We start from the raw sequence: 6,944 nt of genomic DNA, 5'->3' as shown, positions 1-6,944 counted from the left end.
ATATATAACCCTTTATTTAACCAGGTATTTATATATATAACCCTATTTACCCAGGTATTTATTTAACCCTTTATTTATATATTTATATAATAACCCTTTATTTAACCAGGTATTTATATATATAACCCTAACCCTTTATTTAACCAGGTATTTATATATATTTATATATATATATTTATATATATAACCCTTTATTTAACCAGTTATTTATATATATATACCCCTAACCCTTTATTTAACCAGGTATTTATATATATAACCCTTTATTTAACCAGGTATTTATATATTTATAACCCTTTATTTAACCAGGTATTTATATATATAACCCTTTATTTAACAGGTATTTATATATATAACCCTTTATTTAACCAGGTATTTATATATATATAACCCTATATATATATTTATTTAACCAGGTATTTATATATATAACCCTAACCCTTTATTTAACCAGGTATTTATATATATAACAACTAACCCTTTATTTAACCTTATTTATATATATAACCCTTTATTTAACCAGATATTTATATATATATAACCCTTTATTTAACCAGGTATTTATATATATATAACCCTAACCCTTTATTTAACCAGGTATTTATATATAATTTATATAACCCTTTATTTAACCAGGTATTTATATATATAAACCCTAGAAACCCTTTATTTAACCAGGCATTTATATATATAACCCTTTATTTAACCAGGTATTTATATATATAACCTAACCCTTTATTTAACCAGGTATTTATATATATAACCCTTTTATTTAACCAGGTATTTATATATATATAACCCTTTATTTAACCAGGTATTTATATATATATATATAACCCTTTATTTAACCAGGTATTTATATATATAACCCTTTATTTAACCAGGTATTTATATATATAAACCCTTTATTTAACCAGGTATTTATATATATAACCCTTTATTTAACCAGGTATTTATATATATATATATTTATATATATAACCCTAACCCTTTATTTAACCAGGTATTTATATATATATAACCCTTTATTTAACCAGGTATTTATATATATATAACCCTAACCCTTTATTTAACCAGGTATTTATATATATAACCCTTTAACCCTTTATTTAACCAGGTATTTATATATATATATATATTTATATATATAACCCTTTATTTAACCAGGTATTTATATATATAACCCTAACCCTTATTTAACCAGGTATTTATATATATATAACCCTTTATTTAACCAGGTATTTATATATATAACCCTTTATTTAACCAGGTATTTATATATATAACCCTAACCCTTTATTTAACCAGGTATTTATATATATAACCCTTTATTTAACCAGGTATTTATATATAACCCCTTTATTTAACCAGGTAACCCTAACCCTTTATTTAACCAGGTATTACTATATATATATAACCCTTTATTTAACCAGGTATTTATTTATATAACCCTTTATTTAACCAGGTATTTATATATATAACCCCTTTATTTAACCCTAGGTTTTATAATAGGTAACCCTTTATATATATATATAATATAACCCTTTATTTAACCAGGCATTTATATATATATAACCTAACCCTTTATTTAACCAGGTATTTAGTTGATAACCAACTCATTACATATAACCCTTTATAATTAGGTATTTATTTATATATATTTATTTATCCTTTATTTAACCAGGTATTTATATATATATAACCCTTTATTTAACCATATATATATATATATAACCCTTTATTTAACCAGGTATTTATATATATAACCCTAACCCTTTTTATTTAACCAGGTATTTATATATATATATATACCCTAACCCTTTATTTAACCAGGTATTTATATATATAACCCTATTTTTATTTAACCAGGTATTTATATATATATAACCAGGTAATTTAATATAACCCTTTATTTAACCAGGCATATTTATATATATAACCCTTTATTTAACCAGGTATTTATATATATATACCCTTTATTTAATAGGTATTTATATATATATATATATACCTAACCCTTTATTTAACTAGGTATTTATATATATATATACCCTATACCCTTATATTTAACCAGGTATTTATATATATAACCTAACCCTTTATTTAACCAGGTATTTATATATATATATATAACCCTTTATTTAACCAGGTATTTATATATTAACCCTTTATTTAATAGGTATTTATATATATAACCCTTTATTTAACCAGGTATTTATATATATAATAACCCTAACCCTTTATTTAACCAGGTATTTATATATATATAGGTGTTATTTATTTAACCAGGTATTTATATATATAACCCTTTATTTAACCAGGTATTTATATATATAACCCTTTATTAACCAGGTATTTATATATATAACCCTAACCCTTTATTTATACCCTTTATTAACCAGGTTATATATATAACCCTTTATTTAACCAGGTATTTATATATATAATAACCCTTTATTTAACCAGGTATTTATATATATATCCCTTTATTTAACCAGGTATTTATATATATATAACCCTAACCCTTTATTTAACCAGGTTTTATATATATATATAACCCTTTTATTTAACCAGGCATTTTTATATATATAACCCTTTATTTAACCAGGTAGACCAGTTGAGAACAACTATATATATACTAACCCTAATCCCTTATTTAACCAGGTATTTATATATATAACCCTTTATTTAACCAGGTATTTATATATATAACCCTAACCCTTATTTAACCAGGTATTTATATATATAACCCTTTGATAACCCAACCCTTTTGTTTAACCAGGTATTTATATATATAACCCTTTATTTAACCAGGTATTTATATATAACCCTTTATTTAACCAGGTATTTATATATATAACCAACCCTTATATTTATTTATATATATAACCCTTTATTTAACCAGGTATTTATATATATAACCCTATTTACCCTATTTATTTATAACCCTTTATTTAATATATATATATAACCCTAACCCTTTATTTAACCAGGTATTTATATATATAAACCCTAACCCTTTATTTAACCAGGTATTTATATATATATAACCCTAACCCTTTATTTAACCAGGTATTTATATATATAACCCTTTATTTAACCAGGTATTTATATATATAACCCTACCCTTTATTTAACCAGGTATTTATATATATATATAATAACCCTTTATTTAACCAGGTATTTATATATATAACCCTAGCCCTTTATTTAACCAGGTATTTATATATATAAACCCTTTTATTTAACCAGGTATTTATATATATAACCCTAACCCTTTATTTAACCAGGTATTTATATATATATAACCCTTTATTTAACCAGGTATTTATATATATAAACTTTATTTAACCAGGTATTTATATATATATAACCCTTTATTTAACCAGGTATTTATATATATATATAATTAACCCTAACCCTTTATTTAACCAGGTATTTATATATATATAACCCTTTATTTAACCAGGTATTTATATATAACCCTAACCCTTTATTTAACCAGGTATTTATATATATATAACCCTTTATTTAACCAGGTATTTATATATATATAACCCTTTATTTAACCAGGTATTTATATAACCCTAACCCTTTATTTAACCAGGTATTTATATATATAACCCTAACCCTTTATTTAACCAGGTATTTATATATATAACCCTAACCCTTTATTTAACCAGGTATTTATAATATATAACCCTTTATTTAACCAGGTATTATATATATATATAACCCTTTATTTAACCAGGTATTTATATATATAACCCTTCATTTAACCAGGTATTTATATATATAACCAGGTATTTATACCAGGGTTTATATATAACCCTTTATTTAACCAGGTATTTATATATATATAAACTCTAACCCTTTATTTAACCAGGTATTTATATATATAACCCTAACCCTTTATTTAACCAGGTATTTATATATATATAACCCTTTATTTAACCAGGTATTTATATATATAACCAGGTATTATATATATATAACCCCTTTATTTAACCATTTATATATATATAACCCTTTATTTAACCAGGTATTTATATATATATAACCCTAACCCTTTATTTAGGTATTTATATATATATAACCCTTTATTTAACCAGGTATTTATATATATAACCCTTTATTTAACCAGTATTTATATATATATAACCCTTTATTTAACCAGGTATTTATATATATAACCCTTCCCCTTTATTTAACCAGGTATTTATATATATAACCCTTTATTTAACCAGGTATTTATATATATAACCCTTTATTTAACCAGGTATTTATATATATAACCCTAACCCTTTATTTAACCAGGTATTTATATATATAACCCTTTATTTAACCAGGTATTTATATATATAACCCTTTATTTAACCAGGTATTTATATATATAACCTATAACCCTTTATTTAACCAGGTATTTATATATATATATATAACCAGGTATTTATATTTAACCAGGTATTTATTTATATATATAACCCTTTATTTAACCAGGTATTTATATATATAACCCTTTATTTAACCAGGTATTTATATATAACCCTAACCCTTTATTTAACCAGGTATTTATATATATAACCCTTTATTTAACCAGGTATTTATATATATAACCTTTTATTTAACCAGGTATTTATATATATAACCCTAACCTTTATTTAACCAGGTATTTATATATATAACCCCCTTTATTTAACCAGGTATTTATATATATAACCCTTTATTTAACCAGGTATTTATATATATAACCCTTTTTATTTAACCAGGTATTTATATATATAACCCTAACCCTTTATTTAACCAGGTTATTTAACCAGGTATTTATATATATATACCCTAACCCTTTATTTAACCAGGTATTTATATATATAACCCTTTATTTAACCAGGTATTTATATATATATATAACCCTTTATTTAACCAGGTATTTATATATATAACCCTAACCCTTTATTTAACCAGGTATTTATATATATATATAACCCTTTATTTAATTCAGGTATTTATATGTAATATATATGTAACCCTTTATTTAACCAGGTATTTATATATATATAACCCTTTAAACCTATTTATATATATAACCCTTTATTTAACCAGGTATTTATATATATAACCCTTTTATTTAACCAGGTATTTATATATATAACCCTTTATTTAACCAGGTATTTATATATATAACCCTTTATTTAACCAGGTATTTATATATATAACCCTAACCCTTTATTTAACCAGGTATTTATATATATAACCCTTTATTTAACCAGGTATTTATATATATAACCCTAACCCCTTTATTTAACCAGGTATTTATATATATAACCCTTTTATTTAACCCTTTATTTAACCAGGTATTTATATATATAACCCTTTATTTAACCAGGTATTTATATATATAACCCTTTATTTAACCAGGTATTTATATATAACCCTTTATTTAACCAGGTATTTATATATATAACCCTTTATTTAACCAGGTATTTATATATATATAACCCTTTATTTAACCAATATTTATATATATAACCCTTTATTTAACCAGGTATTTATATATATATAACCCTTTATTTAACCAGGTATTTATATATATAACCCTTTATTTAACCAGGTATTTATATATATATAACCCTTTATTTAACCAGGTATTTATATATATAACCCTTTATTTAACCAGGTATTTATATATATAACCCTAACCCTTTATTTAACCAGGTATTTATATATATAACCCTAACCCTTTATTTAACCAGGTATTTATATATATAACCCTTTATTTAACCAGGTATTTATATATAACCCTTTATTTAACCAGGTATTTATATATATAACCCTTTATTTAACCAGGTATTTATATATATAACCCTTTATTTAACCAGGTATTTATATATATAACCCTTTATTTAACCAGGTATTTATATATATATTTATTTAACCAGGTATTTATATATATAACCCTTTATTTAACCAGGTATTTATATATATAACCTAACCCTTTATTTAACCAGGTATTTATATATATATAACCCTTTATTTAACCAGGTATTTATATATATAACCCTTTATTTAACCAGGTATTTATATATATATAACCCTTTATTTAACCAGGTATTTATATATATAACCCTTTATTTAACCAGGTATTTATATATATAACCCTTTATTTAACCAGGTATTTATATATATATAACCCTTTATTTAACCAGGTATTTATATATATATAACCCTTTATTTAACCAGGTATTTATATATATATAACCCTTTATTTAACCAGGTATTTATATATATAACCCTTTATTTAACCAGGTATTTATATATATAACCCTAACCCTTTATTTAACCAGGTATTTATATATATAACCCTTTATTTAACCAGGTATTTATATATATAACCCTTTATTTAACCAGGTATTTATATATATAACCCTTTATTTAACCAGGTATTTATATATATAACCTAACCCTTTATTTAACCAGGTATTTATATATATAAACCCTTTATTTAACCAGGTATTTATATATATATAACCCTTTATTTAACCAGGTATTTATATATATAACCCTTTATTTAACCAGGTATTTATATATATATAAACCCTTTATTTAACCAGGTATTTATATATATATATACCCTTTATTTAACCAGGTATTTATATATATATACCCTTTATTTAACCAGGTATTTATATATATAAACCCTTTATTTAACCAGGTATTTATATATATAACCCTAACCCTTTATTTAACCAGGTATTTATATATATAACCCTTTATTTAACCAAGGTATTTATATATATAACCCTTTATTTAACCAGGTATTTATATATATAACCCTTTATTTAACCAGGTATTTATATATATATAACCCTAACCCTTTATTTAACCAGGTATTTATATATATAACCCTTTATTTAACCAGGTATTTATATATATAACCCTTTATT

The sequence above is a fragment of the Oncorhynchus gorbuscha genome, linkage group LG22, assembly GCF_021184085.1.
Source record: "Oncorhynchus gorbuscha isolate QuinsamMale2020 ecotype Even-year linkage group LG22, OgorEven_v1.0, whole genome shotgun sequence".
Lineage (NCBI taxonomy): Eukaryota > Metazoa > Chordata > Actinopteri > Salmoniformes > Salmonidae > Oncorhynchus > Oncorhynchus gorbuscha.
This window is presented reverse-complemented; position numbering follows the sequence as displayed.